General features: G+C 36.8%; 20 non-coding genes across 20 annotated transcripts; all 20 read left to right on the top strand.

The window, feature by feature from the left end:
* The first annotated feature begins 244 nt into the window (after positions 1–244).
* Trnat-agu lies at positions 245–317 on the top strand. Its single transcript has one exon. It is a non-coding gene; the product is annotated as a tRNA-Thr (tRNA).
* Positions 318–1,202: 885 nt separating this feature from the next.
* Trnat-agu lies at positions 1,203–1,275 on the top strand. Its single transcript has one exon. It is a non-coding gene; the product is annotated as a tRNA-Thr (tRNA).
* Positions 1,276–2,634: 1,359 nt separating this feature from the next.
* Positions 2,635–2,707, top strand: Trnat-agu. Its single transcript has one exon. It is a non-coding gene; the product is annotated as a tRNA-Thr (tRNA).
* A 401-nt stretch (positions 2,708–3,108) lies between these two features.
* On the top strand, positions 3,109–3,181 carry Trnat-agu. Its single transcript has one exon. It is a non-coding gene; the product is annotated as a tRNA-Thr (tRNA).
* Positions 3,182–8,362: 5,181 nt separating this feature from the next.
* Trnat-agu lies at positions 8,363–8,435 on the top strand. The gene has a single exon. It is a non-coding gene; the product is annotated as a tRNA-Thr (tRNA).
* An 885-nt stretch (positions 8,436–9,320) lies between these two features.
* On the top strand, positions 9,321–9,393 carry Trnat-agu. Its single transcript has one exon. It is a non-coding gene; the product is annotated as a tRNA-Thr (tRNA).
* A 401-nt stretch (positions 9,394–9,794) lies between these two features.
* Trnat-agu lies at positions 9,795–9,867 on the top strand. The gene has a single exon. It is a non-coding gene; the product is annotated as a tRNA-Thr (tRNA).
* Positions 9,868–11,226: 1,359 nt separating this feature from the next.
* Positions 11,227–11,299, top strand: Trnat-agu. Its single transcript has one exon. It is a non-coding gene; the product is annotated as a tRNA-Thr (tRNA).
* Positions 11,300–12,658: 1,359 nt separating this feature from the next.
* On the top strand, positions 12,659–12,731 carry Trnat-agu. Its single transcript has one exon. It is a non-coding gene; the product is annotated as a tRNA-Thr (tRNA).
* Positions 12,732–13,616: 885 nt separating this feature from the next.
* Positions 13,617–13,689, top strand: Trnat-agu. The gene has a single exon. It is a non-coding gene; the product is annotated as a tRNA-Thr (tRNA).
* A 401-nt stretch (positions 13,690–14,090) lies between these two features.
* On the top strand, positions 14,091–14,163 carry Trnat-agu. Its single transcript has one exon. It is a non-coding gene; the product is annotated as a tRNA-Thr (tRNA).
* A 411-nt stretch (positions 14,164–14,574) lies between these two features.
* On the top strand, positions 14,575–14,647 carry Trnat-agu. Its single transcript has one exon. It is a non-coding gene; the product is annotated as a tRNA-Thr (tRNA).
* A 401-nt stretch (positions 14,648–15,048) lies between these two features.
* Trnat-agu lies at positions 15,049–15,121 on the top strand. Its single transcript has one exon. It is a non-coding gene; the product is annotated as a tRNA-Thr (tRNA).
* Positions 15,122–17,912: 2,791 nt separating this feature from the next.
* On the top strand, positions 17,913–17,985 carry Trnat-agu. Its single transcript has one exon. It is a non-coding gene; the product is annotated as a tRNA-Thr (tRNA).
* Positions 17,986–18,386: 401 nt separating this feature from the next.
* On the top strand, positions 18,387–18,459 carry Trnat-agu. Its single transcript has one exon. It is a non-coding gene; the product is annotated as a tRNA-Thr (tRNA).
* Positions 18,460–20,344: 1,885 nt separating this feature from the next.
* Trnat-agu lies at positions 20,345–20,417 on the top strand. Its single transcript has one exon. It is a non-coding gene; the product is annotated as a tRNA-Thr (tRNA).
* A 411-nt stretch (positions 20,418–20,828) lies between these two features.
* On the top strand, positions 20,829–20,901 carry Trnat-agu. The gene has a single exon. It is a non-coding gene; the product is annotated as a tRNA-Thr (tRNA).
* An 885-nt stretch (positions 20,902–21,786) lies between these two features.
* Positions 21,787–21,859, top strand: Trnat-agu. Its single transcript has one exon. It is a non-coding gene; the product is annotated as a tRNA-Thr (tRNA).
* Positions 21,860–22,270: 411 nt separating this feature from the next.
* Trnat-agu lies at positions 22,271–22,343 on the top strand. Its single transcript has one exon. It is a non-coding gene; the product is annotated as a tRNA-Thr (tRNA).
* A 1,379-nt stretch (positions 22,344–23,722) lies between these two features.
* On the top strand, positions 23,723–23,795 carry Trnat-agu. Its single transcript has one exon. It is a non-coding gene; the product is annotated as a tRNA-Thr (tRNA).
* Positions 23,796–24,029: the final 234 nt, after the last annotated feature.

Raw genomic sequence — 24,029 nt, 5'->3', positions numbered from 1 at the left:
CACAATTCCATAGGTATTTTCCATGCTAAAATTTAAACACCAAATCATAATAACTAATTGTGCAGCATGGATCTGCTCTTCCTAGTAAGAGACCAGGACTCGTAGTATCGTTGAAAATCTCGTTGATTTTTTTGTAAATTGTTTGGAACAGTTGGGAACTTTAAAATAGAAGTAATCAATTGTAAAACTGCTTTTGTGACGTCATGACCACTTTTTAAATTGTTGTCCTATGAAGCCGTTTTGTGGTCCTATGGCTTAGATGGCAAAGCGCCTGCCTAGTAAGCAGGAGATCACGAGTTCGAGTCTCGTTGGGACCTGTAAGAAATGTCATCATAATAATCCCGTGTCTCTTAGAAATCAGAAAAATAACTGATGGAATCGTTAAAATAAGTTCTAGTATAGCGCAGAATACCGTTAAATTGCTAGTTATAATGATTATTTTCTTGGTAGTCTAATTTTGACTGCCTACTAGGGCACAATTCCATAGGTATTTTCCATGCTAAAATTTAAACACCAAATCATAATAACTAATTGTGCAGCATGGATCTGCTCTTCCTAGTAAGAGACCAGGACTCGTAGTATCGTTGAAAATCTCGTTGATTTTTTTGTAAATTGTTCTTTGTGCTGTGGAACAGTTGGGAACTTTAAAATCGAAGTAATCAATTGTAAAACTGCTGTTGTGACGTCATGACCATTTTTGAGATTGTTGTCCTATGAAGCCGTTTTGTGGTCCTAAGGCTTAGATGGCAAAGCGCCTGCCTAGTAAGCAGGAGATCACGAGTTCGATTCTCGTTGGGACCTGTAAGAAATGTCATCATAATCATCCCGTGTCTCTTAGAAATCAGAAAAAGAACTGATAGAATCGTTAAAATAAGTTCTATTATAGCGCAGAATACCGTTAAATTGCTAGTTATAATGATTATTTTCTTGGTAGTCTAATTTTGACTGCCTACTAGGGCACAATTCCATAGGTATTTTCCATGCTAAAATTTAAACACCAAATCATAATAACTAATTGTGCAGCATGGATCTGCTCTTCCTAGTAAGAGACCAGGACTCGTAGTATCGTTGAAAATCTCGTTGATTTTTTTGTAAATTGTTTGGAACAGTTGGGAACTTTAAAATATAAGTAATCAATTGTAAAACTGCTTTCGTGACGTCATGACCACTTTTTAAATTGTTGTCCTATGAAGCCGTTTTGTGGTCCTATGGCTTAGATGGCAAAGCGCCTGCCTAGTAAGCAGGAGATCACGAGTTCGAGTCTCGTTGGGACCTGTAAGAAATGTCATCATAATCATCCCGTGTCTCTTAGAAATCAGAAAAATAACTGATGGAATCGTTAAAATAAGTTCTAGTATAGCGCAGAATACCGTTAAATTGCTAGTTATAATGATTATTTTCTTGGTAGTCTAATTTTGACTGCCTACTAGGGCACAATTCCATAGGTATTTTCCATGCTAAAATTTAAACACCAAATCATAATAACTAATTGTGCAGCATGGATCTGCTCTTCCTAGTAAGAGACCAGGACTCGTAGTATCGTTGAAAATCTCGTTGATTTTTTTGTAAATTGTTTGGAACAGTTGGGAACTTTAAAATAGAAGTAATCAATTGTAAAACTGCTTTTGTGACGTCATGACCACTTTTTAAATTGTTGTCCTATGAAGCCGTTTTGTGGTCCTATGGCTTAGATGGCAAAGCGCCTGCCTAGTAAGCAGGAGATCACGAGTTCGAGTCTCGTTGGCACCTGTAAGAAATGTCATCATAATCATCCCGTGTCTCTTAGAAATCAGAAAAATAACTGATGGAATCGTTAAAATAAGTTCTAGTATAGCGCAGAATACCGTTAAATTGCTAGTTATAATGATTATTTTCTTGGTAGTCTAATTTTGACTGCCTACTAGGGCACAATTCCATAGGTATTTTCCATGCTAAAATTTAAACACCAAATCATAATAACTAATTGTGCAGCATGGATCTGCTCTTCCTAGTAAGAGACCAGGACTCGTAGTATCGTTGAAAATCTCGTTGATTTTTTTGTAAATTGTTTGGAACAGTTGGGAACTTTAAAATAGAAGTAATCAATTGTAAAACTGCTTTTGTGACGTCATGACCACTTTTTAAATTGTTGTCCTATGAAGCCGTTTTGTGGTCCTATGGCTTAGATGGCAAAGCGCCTGCCTAGTAAGCAGGAGATCACGAGTTCGAGTCTCGTTGGCACCTGTAAGAAATGTCATCATAATCATCCCGTGTCTCTTAGAAATCAGAAAAATAACTGATGGAATCGTTAAAATAAGTTCTAGTATAGCGCAGAATACCGTTAAATTGCTAGTTATAATGATTATTTTCTTGGTAGTCTAATTTTGACTGCCTACTAGGGCACAATTCCATAGGTATTTTCCATGCTAAAATTTAAACACCAAATCATAATAACTAATTGTGCAGCATGGATCTGCTCTTCCTAGTAAGAGACCAGGACTCGTAGTATCGTTGAAAATCTCGTTGATTTTTTTGTAAATTGTTCTTTGTGCTGTGGAACAGTTGGGAACTTTAAAATCGAAGTAATCAATTGTAAAACTGCTGTTGTGACGTCATGACCATTTTTGAAATTGTTGTCCTATGAAGCCGTTTTGTGGTCCTATGGCTTAGATGGCAAAGCGCCTGCCTAGTAAGCAGGAGATCACGAGTTCGAGTCTCGTTGGGACCTGTAAGAAATGTCATCATAATCATCCCGTGTCTCTTAGAAATCAGAAAAAGAACTGATAGAATCGTTAAAATAAGTTCTATTATAGCGCAGAATACCGTTAAATTGCTAGTTATAATGATTATTTTCTTGGTAGTCTAATTTTGACTGCCTACTAGGGCACAATTCCATAGGTATTTTCCATGCTAAAATTTAAACACCAAATCATAATAACTAATTGTGCAGCATGGATCTGCTCTTCCTAGTAAGAGACCAGGACTCGTAGTATCGTTGAAAATCTCGTTGATTTTTTTGTAAATTGTTTGGAACAGTTGGGAACTTTAAAATAGAAGTAATCAATTGTAAAACTGCTTTTGTGACGTCATGACCACTTTTTAAATTGTTGTCCTATGAAGCCGTTTTGTGGTCCTATGGCTTAGATGGCAAAGCGCCTGCCTAGTAAGCAGGAGATCACGAGTTCGAGTCTCGTTGGGACCTGTAAGAAATGTCATCATAATAATCCCGTGTCTCTTAGAAATCAGAAAAATAACTGATGGAATCGTTAAAATAAGTTCTAGTATAGCGCAGAATACCGTTAAATTGCTAGTTATAATGATTATTTTCTTGGTAGTCTAATTTTGACTGCCTACTAGGGCACAATTCCATAGGTATTTTCCATGCTAAAATTTAAACACCAAATCATAATAACTAATTGTGCAGCATGGATCTGCTCTTCCTAGTAAGAGACCAGGACTCGTAGTATCGTTGAAAATCTCGTTGATTTTTTTGTAAATTGTTTGGAACAGTTGGGAACTTTAAAATAGAAGTAATCAATTGTAAAACTGCTTTCGTGACGTCATGACCACTTTTTAAATTGTTGTCCTATGAAGCCGTTTTGTGGTCCTATGGCTTAGATGGCAAAGCTCCTGCCTAGTAAGCAGGTGATCACGAGTTCGAGTCTCGTTGGGACCTGTAAGAAATGTCATCATAATCATCCCGTGTCTCTTAGAAATCAGAAAAAGAACTGATGGAATCGTTAAAATAAGTTCTAGTATAGCGCAGAATACCGTTAAATTGCTAGTTATAATGATTATTTTCTTGGTAGTCTAATTTTGACTGCCTACTAGGGCACAATTCCATAGGTATTTTCCATGCTAAAATGTAAACACCAAATCATAATAACTAATTGTGCAGCATGGATCTGCTCTTCCTAGTAAGAGACCAGGACTCGTAGTATCGTTGAAAATCTCGTTGATTTTTTTGTAAATTGTTCTTTGTGCTGTGGAACAGTTGGGAACTTTAAAATCGAAGTAATCAATTGTAAAACTGCTGTTGTGACGTCATGATCATTTTTGAGATTGTTGTCCTATGAAGCCGTTTTGTGGTCCTAAGGCTTAGATGGCAAAGCGCCTGCCTAGTAAGCAGGAGATCACGAGTTCGATTCTCGTTGGGACCTGTAAGAAATGTCATCATAATCATCCCGTGTCTCTTAGAAATCAGAAAAAGAACTGATAGAATCGTTAAAATAAGTTCTATTATAGCGCAGAATACCGTTAAATTGCTAGTTATAATGATTATTTTCTTGGTAGTCTAATTTTGACTGCCTACTAGGGCACAATTCCATAGGTATTTTCCATGCTAAAATTTAAACACCAAATCATAATAACTAATTGTGCAGCATGGATCTGCTCTTCCTAGTAAGAGACCAGGACTCGTAGTATCGTTGAAAATCTCGTTGATTTTTTTGTAAATTGTTTGGAACAGTTGGGAACTTTAAAATATAAGTAATCAATTGTAAAACTGCTTTCGTGACGTCATGACCACTTTTTAAATTGTTGTCCTATGAAGCCGTTTTGTGGTCCTATGGCTTAGATGGCAAAGCGCCTGCCTAGTAAGCAGGGGATCACGAGTTCGAGTCTCGTTGGGACCTGTAAGAAATGTCATCATAATCATCCCGTGTCTCTTAGAAATCAGAAAAATAACTGATGGAATCGTTAAAATAAGTTCTAGTATAGCGCAGAATACCGTTAAATTGCTAGTTATAATGATTATTTTCTTGGTAGTCTAATTTTGACTGCCTACTAGGGCACAATTCCATAGGTATTTTCCATGCTAAAATTTAAACACCAAATCATAATAACTAATTGTGCAGCATGGATCTGCTCTTCCTAGTAAGAGACCAGGACTCGTAGTATCGTTGAAAATCTCGTTGATTTTTTTGTAAATTGTTTGGAACAGTTGGGAACTTTAAAATAGAAGTAATCAATTGTAAAACTGCTTTTGTGACGTCATGACCACTTTTTAAATTGTTGTCCTATGAAGCCGTTTTGTGGTCCTATGGCTTAGATGGCAAAGCGCCTGCCTAGTAAGCAGGAGATCACGAGTTCGAGTCTCGTTGGCACCTGTAAGAAATGTCATCATAATCATCCCGTGTCTCTTAGAAATCAGAAAAATAACTGATGGAATCGTTAAAATAAGTTCTAGTATAGCGCAGAATACCGTTAAATTGCTAGTTATAATGATTATTTTCTTGGTAGTCTAATTTTGACTGCCTACTAGGGCACAATTCCATAGGTATTTTCCATGCTAAAATTTAAACACCAAATCATAATAACTAATTGTGCAGCATGGATCTGCTCTTCCTAGTAAGAGACCAGGACTCGTAGTATCGTTGAAAATCTCGTTGATTTTTTTGTAAATTGTTTGGAACAGTTGGGAACTTTAAAATAGAAGTAATCAATTGTAAAACTGCTTTTGTGACGTCATGACCACTTTTTAAATTGTTGTCCTATGAAGCCGTTTTGTGGTCCTATGGCTTAGATGGCAAAGCGCCTGCCTAGTAAGCAGGAGATCACGAGATCGAGTCTCGTTGGCACCTGTAAGAAATGTCATCATAATCATCCCGTGTCTCTTAGAAATCAGAAAAATAACTGATGGAATCGTTAAAATAAGTTCTAGTATAGCGCAGAATACCGTTAAATTGCTAGTTATAATGATTATTTTCTTGGTAGTCTAATTTTGACTGCCTACTAGGGCACAATTCCATAGGTATTTTCCATGCTAAAATTTAAACACCAAATCATAATAACTAATTGTGCAGCATGGATCTGCTCTTCCTAGTAAGAGACCAGGACTCGTAGTATCGTTGAAAATCTCGTTGATTTTTTTGTAAATTGTTCTTTGTGCTGTGGAACAGTTGGGAACTTTAAAATCGAAGTAATCAATTGTAAAACTGCTGTTGTGACGTCATGACCATTTTTGAAATTGTTGTCCTATGAAGCCGTTTTGTGGTCCTATGGCTTAGATGGCAAAGCGCCTGCCTAGTAAGCAGGTGATCACGAGTTCGAGTCTCGTTGGGACCTGTAAGAAATGTCATCATTATCATCCCGTGTCTCTTAGAAATCAGAAAAATAACTGATGGAATCGTTAAAATAAGTTCTAGTATAGCGCAGAATACCGTTAAATTGCTAGTTATAATGATTATTTTCTTGGTAGTCTAATTTTGACTGCCTACTAGGGCACAATTCCATAGGTATTTTCCATGCTAAAATTTAAACACCAAATCATAATAACTAATTGTGCAGCATGGATCTGCTCTTCCTAGTAAGAGACCAGGACTCGTAGTATCGTTGAAAATCTCGTTGATTTTTTTGTAAATTGTTTGGAACAGTTGGGAACTTTAAAATAGAAGTAATCAATTGTAAAACTGCTTTTGTGACGTCATGACCACTTTTTAAATTGTTGTCCTATGAAGCCGTTTTGTGGTCCTATGGCTTAGATGGCAAAGCGCCTGCCTAGTAAGCAGGAGATCACGAGATCGAGTCTCGTTGGCACCTGTAAGAAATGTCATCATAATCATCCCGTGTCTCTTAGAAATCAGAAAAATAACTGATGGAATCGTTAAAATAAGTTCTAGTATAGCGCAGAATACCGTTAAATTGCTAGTTATAATGATTATTTTCTTGGTAGTCTAATTTTGACTGCCTACTAGGGCACAATTCCATAGGTATTTTCCATGCTAAAATTTAAACACCAAATCATAATAACTAATTGTGCAGCATGGATCTGCTCTTCCTAGTAAGAGACCAGGACTCGTAGTATCGTTGAAAATCTCGTTGATTTTTTTGTAAATTGTTCTTTGTGCTGTGGAACAGTTGGGAACTTTAAAATCGAAGTAATCAATTGTAAAACTGCTGTTGTGACGTCATGACCATTTTTGAAATTGTTGTCCTATGAAGCCGTTTTGTGGTCCTATGGCTTAGATGGCAAAGCGCCTGCCTAGTAAGCAGGTGATCACGAGTTCGAGTCTCGTTGGGACCTGTAAGAAATGTCATCATTATCATCCCGTGTCTCTTAGAAATCAGAAAAATAACTGATGGAATCGTTAAAATAAGTTCTAGTATAGCGCAGAATACCGTTAAATTGCTAGTTATAATGATTATTTTCTTGGTAGTCTAATTTTGACTGCCTACTAGGGCACAATTCCATAGGTATTTTCCATGCTAAAATTTAAACACCAAATCATAATAACTAATTGTGCAGCATGGATCTGCTCTTCCTAGTAAGAGACCAGGACTCGTAGTATCGTTGAAAATCTCGTTGATTTTTTTGTAAATTGTTTGGAACAGTTGGGAACTTTAAAATAGAAGTAATCAATTGTAAAACTGCTTTCGTGACGTCATGACCACTTTTTAATTTGTTGTCCTATGAAGCCGTTTTGTGGTCCTATGGCTTAGATGGCAAAGCTCCTGCCTAGTAAGCAGGTGATCACGAGTTCGAGTCTCGTTGGGACCTGTAAGAAATGTCATCATAATCATCCCGTGTCTCTTAGAAATCAGAAAAAGAACTGATGGAATCGTTAAAATAAGTTCTAGTATAGCGCAGAATACCGTTAAATTGCTAGTTATAATGATTATTTTCTTGGTAGTCTAATTTTGACTGCCTACTAGGGCACAATTCCATAGGTATTTTCCATGCTAAAATGTAAACACCAAATCATAATAACTAATTGTGCAGCATGGATCTGCTCTTCCTAGTAAGAGACCAGGACTCGTAGTATCGTTGAAAATCTCGTTGATTTTTTTGTAAATTGTTCTTTGTGCTGTGGAACAGTTGGGAACTTTAAAATCGAAGTAATCAATTGTAAAACTGCTGTTGTGACGTCATGACCATTTTTGAGATTGTTGTCCTATGAAGCCGTTTTGTGGTCCTAAGGCTTAGATGGCAAAGCGCCTGCCTAGTAAGCAGGAGATCACGAGTTCGATTCTCGTTGGGACCTGTAAGAAATGTCATCATAATCATCCCGTGTCTCTTAGAAATCAGAAAAAGAACTGATAGAATCGTTAAAATAAGTTCTATTATAGCGCAGAATACCGTTAAATTGCTAGTTATAATGATTATTTTCTTGGTAGTCTAATTTTGACTGCCTACTAGGGCACAATTCCATAGGTATTTTCCATGCTAAAATTTAAACACCAAATCATAATAACTAATTGTGCAGCATGGATCTGCTCTTCCTAGTAAGAGACCAGGACTCGTAGTATCGTTGAAAATCTCGTTGATTTTTTTGTAAATTGTTTGGAACAGTTGGGAACTTTAAAATATAAGTAATCAATTGTAAAACTGCTTTCGTGACGTCATGACCACTTTTTAAATTGTTGTCCTATGAAGCCGTTTTGTGGTCCTATGGCTTAGATGGCAAAGCGCCTGCCTAGTAAGCAGGAGATCACGAGTTCGAGTCTCGTTGGGACCTGTAAGAAATGTCATCATAATCATCCCGTGTCTCTTAGAAATCAGAAAAATAACTGATGGAATCGTTAAAATAAGTTCTAGTATAGCGCAGAATACCGTTAAATTGCTAGTTATAATGATTATTTTCTTGGTAGTCTAATTTTGACTGCCTACTAGGGCACAATTCCATAGGTATTTTCCATGCTAAAATTTAAACACCAAATCATAATAACTAATTGTGCAGCATGGATCTGCTCTTCCTAGTAAGAGACCAGGACTCGTAGTATCGTTGAAAATCTCGTTGATTTTTTTGTAAATTGTTTGGAACAGTTGGGAACTTTAAAATAGAAGTAATCAATTGTAAAACTGCTTTTGTGACGTCATGACCACTTTTTAAATTGTTGTCCTATGAAGCCGTTTTGTGGTCCTATGGCTTAGATGGCAAAGCGCCTGCCTAGTAAGCAGGAGATCACGAGTTCGAGTCTCGTTGGCACCTGTAAGAAATGTCATCATAATCATCCCGTGTCTCTTAGAAATCAGAAAAATAACTGATGGAATCGTTAAAATAAGTTCTAGTATAGCGCAGAATACCGTTAAATTGCTAGTTATAATGATTATTTTCTTGGTAGTCTAATTTTGACTGCCTACTAGGGCACAATTCCATAGGTATTTTCCATGCTAAAATTTAAACACCAAATCATAATAACTAATTGTGCAGCATGGATCTGCTCTTCCTAGTAAGAGACCAGGACTCGTAGTATCGTTGAAAATCTCGTTGATTTTTTTGTAAATTGTTCTTTGTGCTGTGGAACAGTTGGGAACTTTAAAATCGAAGTAATCAATTGTAAAACTGCTGTTGTGACGTCATGGCCATTTTTGAAATTGTTGTCCTATGAAGCCGTTTTGTGGTCCTATGGCTTAGATGGCAAAGCGCCTGCCTAGTAAGCAGGAGATCACGAGTTCGAGTCTCGTTGGGACCTGTAAGAAATGTCATCATAATCATCCCGTGTCTCTTAGAAATCAGAAAAAGAACTGATAGAATCGTTAAAATAAGTTCTATTATAGCGCAGAATACCGTTAAATTGCTAGTTATAATGATTATTTTCTTGGTAGTCTAATTTTGACTGCCTACTAGGGCACAATTCCATAGGTATTTTCCATGCTAAAATTTAAACACCAAATCATAATAACTAATTGTGCAGCATGGATCTGCTCTTCCTAGTAAGAGACCAGGACTCGTAGTATCGTTGAAAATCTCGTTGATTTTTTTGTAAATTGTTTGGAACAGTTGGGAACTTTAAAATAGAAGTAATCAATTGTAAAACTGCTTTTGTGACGTCATGACCACTTTTTAAATTGTTGTCCTATGAAGCCGTTTTGTGGTCCTATGGCTTAGATGGCAAAGCGCCTGCCTAGTAAGCAGGAGATCACGAGTTCGAGTCTCGTTGGGACCTGTAAGAAATGTCATCATAATAATCCCGTGTCTCTTAGAAATCAGAAAAATAACTGATGGAATCGTTAAAATAAGTTCTAGTATAGCGCAGAATACCGTTAAATTGCTAGTTATAATGATTATTTTCTTGGTAGTCTAATTTTGACTGCCTACTAGGGCACAATTCCATAGGTATTTTCCATGCTAAAATTTAAACACCAAATCATAATAACTAATTGTGCAGCATGGATCTGCTCTTCCTAGTAAGAGACCAGGACTCGTAGTATCGTTGAAAATCTCGTTGATTTTTTTGTAAATTGTTTGGAACAGTTGGGAACTTTAAAATAGAAGTAATCAATTGTAAAACTGCTTTCGTGACGTCATGACCACTTTTTAAATTGTTGTCCTATGAAGCCGTTTTGTGGTCCTATGGCTTAGATGGCAAAGCTCCTGCCTAGTAAGCAGGTGATCACGAGTTCGAGTCTCGTTGGGACCTGTAAGAAATGTCATCATAATCATCCCGTGTCTCTTAGAAATCAGAAAACGAACTGATGGAATCGTTAAAATAAGTTCTAGTATAGCGCAGAATACCGTTAAATTGCTAGTTATAATGATTATTTTCTTGGTAGTCTAATTTTGACTGCCTACTAGGGCACAATTCCATAGGTATTTTCCATGCTAAAATGTAAACACCAAATCATAATAACTAATTGTGCAGCATGGATCTGCTCTTCCTAGTAAGAGACCAGGACTCGTAGTATCGTTGAAAATCTCGTTGATTTTTTTGTAAATTGTTCTTTGTGCTGTGGAACAGTTGGGAACTTTAAAATCGAAGTAATCAATTGTAAAACTGCTGTTGTGACGTCATGACCATTTTTGAGATTGTTGTCCTATGAAGCCGTTTTGTGGTCCTAAGGCTTAGATGGCAAAGCGCCTGCCTAGTAAGCAGGAGATCACGAGTTCGATTCTCGTTGGGACCTGTAAGAAATGTCATCATAATCATCCCGTGTCTCTTAGAAATCAGAAAAAGAACTGATAGAATCGTTAAAATAAGTTCTATTATAGCGCAGAATACCGTTAAATTGCTAGTTATAATGATTATTTTCTTGGTAGTCTAATTTTGACTGCCTACTAGGGCACAATTCCATAGGTATTTTCCATGCTAAAATTTAAACACCAAATCATAATAACTAATTGTGCAGCATGGATCTGCTCTTCCTAGTAAGAGACCAGGACTCGTAGTATCGTTGAAAATCTCGTTGATTTTTTTGTAAATTGTTTGGAACAGTTGGGAACTTTAAAATATAAGTAATCAATTGTAAAACTGCTTTCGTGACGTCATGACCACTTTTTAAATTGTTGTCCTATGAAGCCGTTTTGTGGTCCTATGGCTTAGATGGCAAAGCGCCTGCCTAGTAAGCAGGAGATCACGAGTTCGAGTCTCGTTGGGACCTGTAAGAAATGTCATCATAATCATCCCGTGTCTCTTAGAAATCAGAAAAATAACTGATGGAATCGTTAAAATAAGTTCTAGTATAGCGCAGAATACCGTTAAATTGCTAGTTATAATGATTATTTTCTTGGTAGTCTAATTTTGACTGCCTACTAGGGCACAATTCCATAGGTATTTTCCATGCTAAAATTTAAACACCAAATCATAATAACTAATTGTGCAGCATGGATCTGCTCTTCCTAGTAAGAGACCAGGACTCGTAGTATCGTTGAAAATCTCGTTGATTTTTTTGTAAATTGTTTGGAACAGTTGGGAACTTTAAAATAGAAGTAATCAATTGTAAAACTGCTTTTGTGACGTCATGACCACTTTTTAAATTGTTGTCCTATGAAGCCGTTTTGTGGTCCTATGGCTTAGATGGCAAAGCGCCTGCCTAGTAAGCAGGAGATCACGAGTTCGAGTCTCGTTGGCACCTGTAAGAAATGTCATCATAATCATCCCGTGTCTCTTAGAAATCAGAAAAATAACTGATGGAATCGTTAAAATAAGTTCTAGTATAGCGCAGAATACCGTTAAATTGCTAGTTATAATGATTATTTTCTTGGTAGTCTAATTTTGACTGCCTACTAGGGCACAATTCCATAGGTATTTTCCATGCTAAAATTTAAACACCAAATCATAATAACTAATTGTGCAGCATGGATCTGCTCTTCCTAGTAAGAGACCAGGACTCGTAGTATCGTTGAAAATCTCGTTGATTTTTTTGTAAATTGTTCTTTGTGCTGTGGAACAGTTGGGAACTTTAAAATCGAAGTAATCAATTGTAAAACTGCTGTTGTGACGTCATGACCATTTTTGAAATTGTTGTCCTATGAAGCCGTTTTGTGGTCCTATGGCTTAGATGGCAAAGCGCCTTCCTAGTAAGCAGGAGATCACGAGTTCGAGTCTCGTTGGGACCTGTAAGAAATGTCATCATAATCATCCCGTGTCTCTTAGAAATCAGAAAAAGAACTGATAGAATCGTTAAAATAAGTTCTATTATAGCGCAGAATACCGTTAAATTGCTAGTTATAATGATTATTTTCTTGGTATTCTAATTTTGACTGCCTACTAGGGCACAATTCCATAGGTATTTTCCATGCTAAAATTTAAACACCAAATCATAATAACTAATTGTGCAGCATGGATCTGCTCTTCCTAGTAAGAGACCAGGACTCGTAGTATCGTTGAAAATCTCGTTGATTTTTTTGTAAATTGTTTGGAACAGTTGGGAACTTTAAAATAGAAGTAATCAATTGTAAAACTGCTTTTGTGACGTCATGACCACTTTTTAAATTGTTGTCCTATGAAGCCGTTTTGTGGTCCTATGGCTTAGATGGCAAAGCGCCTGCCTAGTAAGCAGGAGATCACGAGTTCGAGTCTCGTTGGGACCTGTAAGAAATGTCATCATAATAATCCCGTGTCTCTTAGAAATCAGAAAAATAACTGATGGAATCGTTAAAATAAGTTCTAGTATAGCGCAGAATACCGTTAAATTGCTAGTTATAATGATTATTTTCTTGGTAGTCTAATTTTGACTGCCTACTAGGGCACAATTCCATAGGTATTTTCCATGCTAAAATTTAAACACCAAATCATAATAACTAATTGTGCAGCATGGATCTGCTCTTCCTAGTAAGAGACCAGGACTCGTAGTATCGTTGAAAATCTCGTTGATTTTTTTGTAAATTGTTTGGAACAGTTGGGAACTTTAAAATAGAAGTAATCAATTGTAAAACTGCTTTCGTGACGTCATGACCACTTTTTAAATTGTTGTCCTATGAAGCCGTTTTGTGGTCCTATGGCTTAGATGGCAAAGCTCCTGCCTAGTAAGCAGGTGATCACGAGTTCGAGTCTCGTTGGGACCTGTAAGAAATGTCATCATAATCATCCCGTGTCTCTTAGAAATCAGAAAAAGAACTGATGGAATCGTTAAAATAAGTTCTAGTATAGCGCAGAATACCGTTAAATTGCTAGTTATAATGATTATTTTCTTGGTAGTCTAATTTTGACTGCCTACTAGGGCACAATTCCATAGGTATTTTCCATGCTAAAATGTAAACACCAAATCATAATAACTAATTGTGCAGCATGGATCTGCTCTTCCTAGTAAGAGACCAGGACTCGTAGTATCGTTGAAAATCTCGTTGATTTTTTTGTAAATTGTTCTTTGTGCTGTGGAACAGTTGGGAACTTTAAAATCGAAGTAATCAATTGTAAAACTGCTGTTGTGACGTCATGACCATTTTTGAAATTGTTGTCCTATGAAGCCGTTTTGTGGTCCTATGGCTTAGATGGCAAAGCGCCTGCCTAGTAAGCAGGAGATCACGAGTTCGAGTCTCGTTGGGACCTGTAAGAAATGTCATCATAATCATCCCGTGTCTCTTAGAAATCAGAAAAAGAACTGATAGAATCGTTAAAATAAGTTCTATTATAGCGCAGAATACCGTTAAATTGCTAGTTATAATGATTATTTTCTTGGTAGTCTAATTTTGACTGCCTACTAGGGCACAATTCCATAGGTATTTTCCATGCTAAAATTTAAACACCAAATCATAATAACTAATTGTGCAGCATGGATCTGCTCTTCCTAGTAAGAGACCAGGACTCGTAGTATCGTTGAAAATCTCGTTGATTTTTTTGTAAATTGTTTGGAACAGTTGGGAACTTTAAAATAGAAGTAATCAATTGTAAAACTGCTTTTGTGACGTCATGACCACTTTTTAAATTGTTGTCCTATGAAGCCGTTTTGTGGTCCTATGGCTTAGATGGCAAAGCGCCTGCCTAGTAAGCAGGAGATCACGAGTTCGAGTCTCGTTGGGACCTGTAAGAAATGTCATCATAATAATCCCGTGTCTCTTAGAAATCAGAAAAATAACTGATGGAATCGTTAAAATAAGTTCTAGTATAGCGCAGAATACCGTTAAATTGCTAGTTATAATGATTATTTTCTTGGTAGTCTAATTTTGACTGCCTACTAGGGCACAATTCCATAGGTATTTTCCATGCTAAAATGTAAACACCAAATCATAATAACTAATTGTGCAGCATGGATCTGCTCTTCCTAGTAAGAGACCAGGACTCGTAGTATCGTTGAAAATCTCGTTGATTTTTTTGTAAATTGTTCTTTGTGCTGTGGAACAGTTGGGAACTTTAAAATCGAAGTAATCAATTGTAAAACTGCTGTTGTGACGTCATGACCATTTTTGAAATTGTTGTCCTATGAAGCCGTTTTGTGGTCCTATGGCTTAGATGGCAAAGCGCCTGCCTAGTAAGCAGGAGATCACGAGTTCGAGTCTCGTTGGGACCTGTAAGAAATGTCATCATAATCATCCCGTGTCTCTTAGAAATCAGAAAAAGAACTGATAGAATCGTTAAAATAAGTTCTATTATAGCGCAGAATACCGTTAAATTGCTAGTTATAATGATTATTTTCTTGGTAGTCTAATTTTGACTGCCTACTAGGGCACAATTCCATAGGTATTTTCCATGCTAAAATTTAAACACCAAATCATAATAACTAATTGTGCAGCATGGATCTGCTCTTCCTAGTAAGAGACCAGGACTCGTAGTATCGTTGAAAATCTCGTTGATTTTTTTGTAAATTGTTTGGAACAGTTGGGAACTTTAAAATAGAAGTAATCAATTGTAAAACTGCTTTTGTGACGTCATGACCACTTTTTAAATTGTTGTCCTATGAAGCCGTTTTGTGGTCCTATGGCTTAGATGGCAAAGCGCCTGCCTAGTAAGCAGGAGATCACGAGTTCGAGTCTCGTTGGGACCTGTAAGAAATGTCATCATAATAATCCCGTGTCTCTTAGAAATCAGAAAAATAACTGATGGAATCGTTAAAATAAGTTCTAGTATAGCGCAGAATACCGTTAAATTGCTAGTTATAATGATTATTTTCTTGGTAGTCTAATTTTGACTGCCTACTAGGGCACAATTCCATAGGTATTTTCCATGCTAAAATTTAAACACCAAATCATAATAACTAATTGTGCAGCATGGATCTGCTCTTCCTAGTAAGAGACCAGGACTCGTAGTATCGTTGAAAATCTCGTTGATTTTTTTGTAAATTGTTTGGAACAGTTGGGAACTTTAAAATAGAAGTAATCAATTGTAAAACTGCTTTCGTGACGTCATGACCACTTTTTAAATTGTTGTCCTATGAAGCCGTTTTGTGGTCCTATGGCTTAGATGGCAAAGCTCCTGCCTAGTAAGCAGGTGATCACGAGTTCGAGTCTCGTTGGGACCTGTAAGAAATGTCATCATAATCATCCCGTGTCTCTTAGAAATCAGAAAAAGAACTGATGGAATCGTTAAAATAAGTTCTAGTATAGCGCAGAATACCGTTAAATTGCTAGTTATAATGATTATTTTCTTGGTAGTCTAATTTTGACTGCCTACTAGGGCACAATTCCATAGGTATTTTCCATGCTAAAATTTAAACACCAAATCATAATAACTAATTGTGCAGCATGGATCTGCTCTTCCTAGTAAGAGACCAGGACTCGTAGTATCGTTGAAAATCTCGTTGATTTTTTTGTAAATTGTTTGGAACAGTTGGGAACTTTAAAATAGAAGTAATCAATTGTAAAACTGCTTTCGTGACGTCATGACCACTTTTTAAATTGTTGTCCTATGAAGCCGTTTTGTGGTCCTATGGCTTAGATGGCAAAGCTCCTGCCTAGTAAGCAGGTGATCACGAGTTCGAGTCTCGTTGGGACCTGTAAGAAATGTCATCATAATCATCCCGTGTCTCTTAGAAATCAGAAAAAGAACTGATGGAATCGTTAAAATAAGTTCTAGTATAGCGCAGAATACCGTTAAATTGCTAGTTATAATGATTATTTTCTTGGTAGTCTAATTTTGACTGCCTACTAGGGCACAATTCCATAGGTATTTTCCATGCTAAAATGTAAACACCAAATCATAATAACTAATTGTGCAGCATGGATCTGCTCTTCCTAGTAAGAGACCAGGACTCGTAGTATCGTTGAAAATCTCGTTGATTTTTTTGTAAATTGTTCTTTGTGCTGTGGAACAGTTGGGAACTTTAAAATCGAAGTAATCAATTGTAAAACTGCTGTTGTGACGTCATGACCATTTTTGAGATTGTTGTCCTATGAAGCCGTTTTGTGGTCCTAAGGCTTAGATGGCAAAGCGCCTGCCTAGTAAGCAGGAGATCACGAGTTCGATTCTCGTTGGGACCTGTAAGAAATGTCATCATAATCATCCCGTGTCTCTTAGAAATCAGAAAAAGAACTGATAGAATCGTTAAAATAAGTTCTATTATAGCGCAGAATACCGTTAAATTGCTAGTTATAATGATTATTTTCTTGGTAGTCTAATTTTGACTGCCTACTAGGGCACAATTCCATAGGTATTTTCCATGCTAAAATTTAAACACCAAATCATAATAACTAATTGTGCAGCATGGATCTGCTCTTCCTAGTAAGAGACCAGGACTCGTAGTATCGTTGAAAATCTCGTTGATTTTTTTGTAAATTGTTTGGAACAGTTGGGAACTTTAAAATAGAAGTAATCAATTGTAAAACTGCTTTCGTGACGTCATGACCACTTTTTAAATTGTTGTCCTATGAAGCCGTTTTGTGGTCCTATGGCTTAGATGGCAAAGCGCCTGCCTAGTAAGCAGGAGATCACGAGTTCGAGTCTCGTTGGGACCCGTAAGAAATGTCATCATAATCATCCCGTGTCTCTTAGAAATCAGAAAAATAACTGATGGAATCGTTAAAATAAGTTCTAGTATAGCGCAGAATACCGTTAAATTGCTAGTTATAATGATTATTTTCTTGGTAGTCTAATTTTGACTGCCTACTAGGGCACAATTCCATAGGTATTTTCCATGCTAAAATTTAAACACCAAATCATAATAACTAATTGTGCAGCATGGATCTGCTCTTCCTAGTAAGAGACCAGGACTCGTAGTATCGTTGAAAATCTCGTTGATTTTTTTGTAAATTGTTTGGAACAGTTGGGAACTTTAAAATAGAAGTAATCAATTGTAAAACTGCTTTTGTGACGTCATGACCACTTTTTAAATTGTTGTCCTATGAAGCCGTTTTGTGGTCCTATGGCTTAGATGGCAAAGCGCCTGCCTAGTAAGCAGGAGATCACGAGTTCGAGTCTCGTTGGCACCTGTAAGAAATGTCATCATAATCATCCCGTGTCTCTTAGAAATCAGAAAAAGAACTGATGGAATCGTTAAAATAAGTTCTAGTATAGCGCAGAATACCGTTAAATTGCTAGTTATAATGATTATTTTCTTGGTAGTCTAATTTTGACTGCCTACTAGGGCACAATTCCATAGGTATTTTCCATGCTAAAATTTAAACACCAAATCATAATAACTAATTGTGCAGCATGGATCTGCTCTTCCTAGTAAGAGACCAGGACTCGTAGTATCGTTGAAAATCTCGTTGATTTTTTTGTAAATTGTTCTTTGTGCTGTGGAACAGTTGGGAACTTTAAAATCGAAGTAATCAATTGTAAAACTGCTGTTGTGACGTCATGACCATTTTTGAAATTGTTGTCCTATGAAGCCGTTTTGTGGTCCTATGGCTTAGATGGCAAAGCGCCTGCCTAGTAAGCAGGAGATCACGAGTTCGAGTCTCGTTGGGACCTGTAAGAAATGTCATCATAATCATCCCGTGTCTCTTAGAAATCAGAAAAAGAACTGATAGAATCGTTAAAATAAGTTCTATTATAGCGCAGAATACCGTTAAATTGCTAGTTATAATGATTATTTTCTTGGTAGTCTAATTTTGACTGCCTACTAGGGCACAATTCCATAGGTATTTTCCATGCTAAAATTTAAACACCAAATCATAATAACTAATTGTGCAGCATGGATCTGCTCTTCCTAGTAAGAGACCAGGACTCGTAGTATCGTTGAAAATCTCGTTGATTTTTTTGTAAATTGTTTGGAACAGTTGGGAACTTTAAAATAGAAGTAATCAATTGTAAAACTGCTTTTGTGACGTCATGACCACTTTTTAAATTGTTGTCCTATGAAGCCGTTTTGTGGTCCTATGGCTTAGATGGCAAAGCGCCTGCCTAGTAAGCAGGAGATCACGAGTTCGAGTCTCGTTGGGACCTGTAAGAAATGTCATCATAATAATCCCGTGTCTCTTAGAAATCAGAAAAATAACTGATGGAATCGTTAAAATAAGTTCTAGTATAGCGCAGAATACCGTTAAATTGCTAGTTATAATGATTATTTTCTTGGTAGTCTAATTTTGACTGCCTACTAGGGCACAATTCCATAGGTATTTTCCATGCTAAAATTTAAACACCAAATCATAATAACTAATTGTGCAGCATGGATCTGCTCTTCCTAGTAAGAGACCAGGACTCGTAGTATCGTTGAAAATCTCGTTGATTTTTTTGTAAATTGTTCTTTGTGCTGTGGAACAGTTGGGAACTTTAAAATAAAGGTAATCAATTGTAAAACTGCTGTTGTGACGTCATGACCACTTTTGAGATTGTTGTCCTATGAAGCCGTTTTGTGGTCCTATGGCTTAGATGGCAAAGCGCCTGCCTAGTAAGTAGGAGATCACGAGTTCGAGTCTCGTTGGGACCTGTCAGAAATGTCATCATAATCATCCCGTGTCTCTTAGAAATCAGAAAAAGAACTGATAGAATCGTTAAAATAAGTTCTATTATAGCGCAGAATACCGTTAAATTGCTAGTTATAATGATTATTTTCTTGGTAGTCTAATTTTGACTGCCTACTAGGGCACAATTCCATAGGTATTTTCCATGCTAAAATTTAAACACCAAATCATAATAACTAATTGTGCAGCATGGATCTGCTCTTCCTAGTAAGAGACCAGGACTCGTAGTATCGTTGAAAATCTCGTTGATTTTTTTGTAAATTGTTCTTTGTGCTGTGGAACAGTTGGGAACTTTAAAATCGAAGTAATCAATTGTAAAACTGCTTTTGTGACGTCATGACCACTTTTTAAATTGTTGTCCTATGAAGCCGTTTTGTGGTCCTATGGCTTAGATGGCAAAGCGCCTGCCTAGTAAGCAGGAGATCACGAGTAGCGCCTGCCTAGTAAGCAGGAGATCACGAGTTCGAGTCTCGTTGGGACCTGTAAGAAATGTCATCATAATCATCCCGTGTCTCTTAGAAATCAGAAAAAGAACTGATGGAATCGTTAAAATAAGTTCTAGTATAGCGCAGAATACCGTTAAATTGCTAGTTATAATGATTATTTTCTTGGTAGTCTAATTTTGACTGCCTACTAGGGCACAATTCCATAGGTATTTTCCATGCTAAAATTTAAACACCAAATCATAATAACTAATTGTGCAGCATGGATCTGCTCTTCCTAGTAAGAGACCAGGACTCGTAGTATCGTTGAAAATCTCGTTGATTTTTTTGTAAATTGTTCTTTGTGCTGTGGAACAGTTGGGAACTTTAAAATAAAGGTAATCAATTGTAAAACTGCTGTTGTGACGTCATGACCACTTTTGAGATTGTTGTCCTATGAAGCCGTTTTGTGGTCCTATGGCTTAGATGGCAAAGCGCCTGCCTAGTAAGTAGGAGATCACGAGTTCGAGTCTCGTTGGGACCTGTCAGAAATGTCATCATAATCATCCCGTGTCTCTTAGAAATCAGAAAAAGAACTGATAGAATCGTTAAAATAAGTTCTATTATAGCGCAGAATACCGTTAAATTGCTAGTTATAATGATTATTTTCTTGGTAGTCTAATTTTGACTGCCTACTAGGGCACAATTCCATAGGTATTTTCCATGCTAAAATTTAAACACCAAATCATAATAACTAATTGTGCAGCATGGATCTGCTCTTCCTAGTAAGAGACCAGGACTCGTAGTATCGTTGAAAATCTCGTTGATTTTTTTGTAAATTGTTTGGAACAGTTGGGAACTTTAAAATAGAAGTAATCAATTGTAAAACTGCTTTTGTGACGTCATGACCACTTTTTAAATTGTTGTCCTATGAAGCCGTTTTGTGGTCCTATGGCTTAGATGGCAAAGCGCCTGCCTAGTAAGCAGGAGATCACGAGTTCGAGTCTCGTTGGGACCTGTAAGAAATGTCATCATAATCATCCCGTGTCTCTTAGAAATCAGAAAAAGAACTGATGGAATCGTTAAAATAAGTTCTAGTATAGCGCAGAATACCGTTAAATTGCTAGTTATAATGATTATTTTCTTGGTAGTCTAATTTTGACTGCCTACTAGGGCACAATTCCATAGGTATTTTCTATGCTAAAATTTAAACACCAAATCATAATAACTAATTGTGCAGCATGGATCTGCTCTTCCTAGTAAGAGACCAGGACTCGTAGTATCGTTGAAAATCTCGTTGATATTTTTGTAAATTGTTCTTTGTGCTGTGGAACAGTTGGGAACTTTAAAATAAAGGTAATCAATTGTAAAACTGCTGTTGTGACGTCATGACCACTTTTGAGATTGTTGTCCTATGAAGCCGTTTTGTGGTCCTATGGCTTAGATGGCAAAGCGCCTGCCTAGTAAGCAGGAGATCACGAGTTCGAGTCTCGTTGGGACCTGTAAGAAATGTCATCATAATCATCCCGTGTCTCTTAGAAATCAGAAAAAAAACTGATAGAATCGTTAAAATAAGTTCTATTATAGCGCAGAATACCGTTAAATTGCTAGTTATAATGATTATTTTCTTGGTAGTCTAATTTTGACTGCCTACTAGGGCACAATTCCATAGGTATTTTCCATGCTAAAATTTAAACACCAAATCATAATAACTAATTGTGCAGCATGGATCTGCTCTTCCTAGTAAGAGACCAGGACTCGTAGTATCGTTGAAAATCTCGTTGATATTTTTGTAAATTGTTCTTTGTGCTGTGGAACAGTTGGGAACTTTAAAATAAAGGTAATCAATTGTAAAACTGCTGTTGTGACGTCATGACCACTTTTGAGATTGTTGTCCTATGAAGCCGTTTTGTGGTCCTATGGCTTAGATGGCAAAGCGCCTGCCTAGTAAGCAGGAGATCATGAGTTCGAGTCTCGTTGGGACCTGTGAGAAATGTCATCATAATCATCCCGTGTCTCTTAGAAATCAGAAAAAGAACTGATAGAATCGTTAAAATAAGTTCTATTATAGCGCAGAATACCGTTAAATTGCTAGTTATAATGATTATTTTCTTGGTAGTCTAATTTTGACTGCCTACTAGGGCACAATTCCATAGGTATTTTCGATGCTAAAATTTAAACACCAAATCATAATAACTAATTGTGCAGCATGGATCTGCTCTTCCTAGTAAGAGACCAGGACTCGTAGTATCGTTGAAAATCTCGTTGATTTTTTTGTAAATTGTTTGGAACAGTTGGGAACTTTAAAATAGAAGTAATCAATTGTAAAACTGCTTTTGTGACGTCATGACCACTTTTTAAATTGTTGTCCTATGAAGCCGTTTTGTGGTCCTATGGCTTAGATGGCAAAGCGCCTGCCTAGTAAGCAGGAGATCACGAGTTCGAGTCTCGTTGGGACCTGTAAGAAATGTCATCATAATCATCCCGTGTCTCTTAGAAATCAGAAAAATAACTGATGGAATCGTTAAAATAAGTTCTAGTATAGCGCAGAATACCGTTAAATTGCTAGTTATAATGATTATTTTCTTGGTAGTCTAATTTTGACTGCCTACTAGGGCACAATTCCATAGGTATTTTCCATGCTAAAATTTAAACACCAAATCATAATAACTAATTGTGCAGCATGGATCTGCTCTTCCTAGTAAGAGACCAAGACTCGTAGTATCGTTGAAAATCTCGTTGATTTTTTTGTAAATTGTTCTTTGTGCTGTGGAACAGTTGGGAACTTTAAAATAAAGGTAATCAATTGTAAAACTGCTGTTGTGACGTCATGACCACTTTTGAGATTGTTGTCCTATGAAGCCGTTTTGTGGTCCTATGGCTTAGATGGCAAAGCGCCTGCCTAGTAAGCAGGAGATCACGAGTTCGAGTCTCGTTGGGACCTGTAAGAAATGTCATTATAATCATCCCGTGTCTCTTAGAAATCAGAAAAAGAACTGATAGAATCGTTAAAATAAGTTCTATTATAGCGCAGAATACCGTTAAATTGCTAGTTATAATGATTATTTTCTTGGTAGTCTAATTTTGACTGCCTACTAGGGCACAATTCCATAGGTATTTTCCATGCTAAAATTTAAACACCAAATCATAATAACTAATTGTGCAGCATGGATCTGCTCTTCCTAGTAAGAGACCAGGACTCGTAGTATCGTTGAAAATCTCGTTGATATTTTTGTAAATTGTTCTTTGTGCTGTGGAACAGTTGGGAACTTTAAAATAAAGGTAATCAATTGTAAAACTGCTGTTGTGACGTCATGACCACTTTTGAGATTGTTGTCCTATGAAGCCGTTTTGTGGTCCTATGGCTTAGATGGCAAAGCGCCTGCCTAGTAAGTAGGAGATCACGAGTTCGAGTCTCGTTGGGACCTGTCAGAAATGTCATCATAATCATCCCGTGTCTCTTAGAAATCAGAAAAAGAACTGATGGAATCGTTAAAATAAGTTCTATTATAGCGCAGAATACCGTTAAATTGCTAGTTATAATGATTGTTTTCTTGGTAGTCTAATTTTGACTGCCTACTAGGGCACAATTCCATAGGTATTTTCCATGCTAAAATTTAAACACCAAATCATAATAACTAATTGTGCAGCATGGATCTGCTCTTCCTAGTAAGAGACCAGGACTCGTAGTATCGTTGAAAATCTCGTTGATTTTTTTGTAAATTGTTCTTTGTGCTGTGGAACAGTTGGGAACTTTAAAATCGAAGTAATCAATTGTAAAACTGCTGTTGTGACGTCATGACCATTTTTGAAATTGTTGTCCTATGAAGCCGTTTTGTGGTCCTATGGCTTAGATGGCAAAGCGCCTGCCTAGTAAGCAGGAGATCACGAGTTCGACTCTCGTTGGGACCTGTAAGAAATGTCATCATAATCATCCCGTGTCTCTTAGAAATCAGAAAAAGAACTGATAGAATCGTTAAAATAAGTTCTATTATAGCGCAGAATACCGTTAAATTGCTAGTTATAATGATTATTTTCTTGGTAGTCTAATTTTGACTGCCTACTAGGGCACAATTCCATAGGTATTTTCCATGCTAAAATTTAAACACCAAATCATAATAACTAATTGTGCAGCATGGATCTGCTCTTCCTAGTAAGAGACCAGGACTCGTAGTATCGTTGAAAATCTCGGTGATATTTTTGTAAATTGTTCTTTGTGCTGTGGAACAGTTGGGAACTTTAAAATAAAGGTAATCAATTGTAAAACTGCTGTTGTGACGTCATGACCACTTTTGAGATTGTTGTCCTATGAAGCCGTTTTGTGGTCCTATGGCTTAGATGGCAAAGCGCCTGCCTAGTAAGCAGGAGATCACGAGTTCGAGTCTCGTTGGGACCTGTCAGAAATGTCATCATAATCATCCCGTGTCTCTTAGAAATCAGAAAAAGAACTGATAGAATCGTTAAAATAAGTACTATTATAGCGCAGAATACCGTTAAATTGCTAGTTTTAATGATTATTTTCTTGGTAGTCTAATTTTGACTGCCTACTAGGGCACAATTCCATAGGTATTTTCCATGCTAAAATTTAAACACCAAATCATAATAACTAATTGTGCAGCATGGATCTGCT

Source organism: Daphnia pulicaria, chromosome 1 (assembly GCF_021234035.1).
Source record: "Daphnia pulicaria isolate SC F1-1A chromosome 1, SC_F0-13Bv2, whole genome shotgun sequence".
Taxonomy (NCBI): Eukaryota; Metazoa; Arthropoda; class Branchiopoda; order Diplostraca; family Daphniidae; genus Daphnia; species Daphnia pulicaria.
The sequence above is the reverse complement of the archived record's forward strand: the minus strand, read 5'-3'. Positions and strand labels throughout refer to the sequence as shown.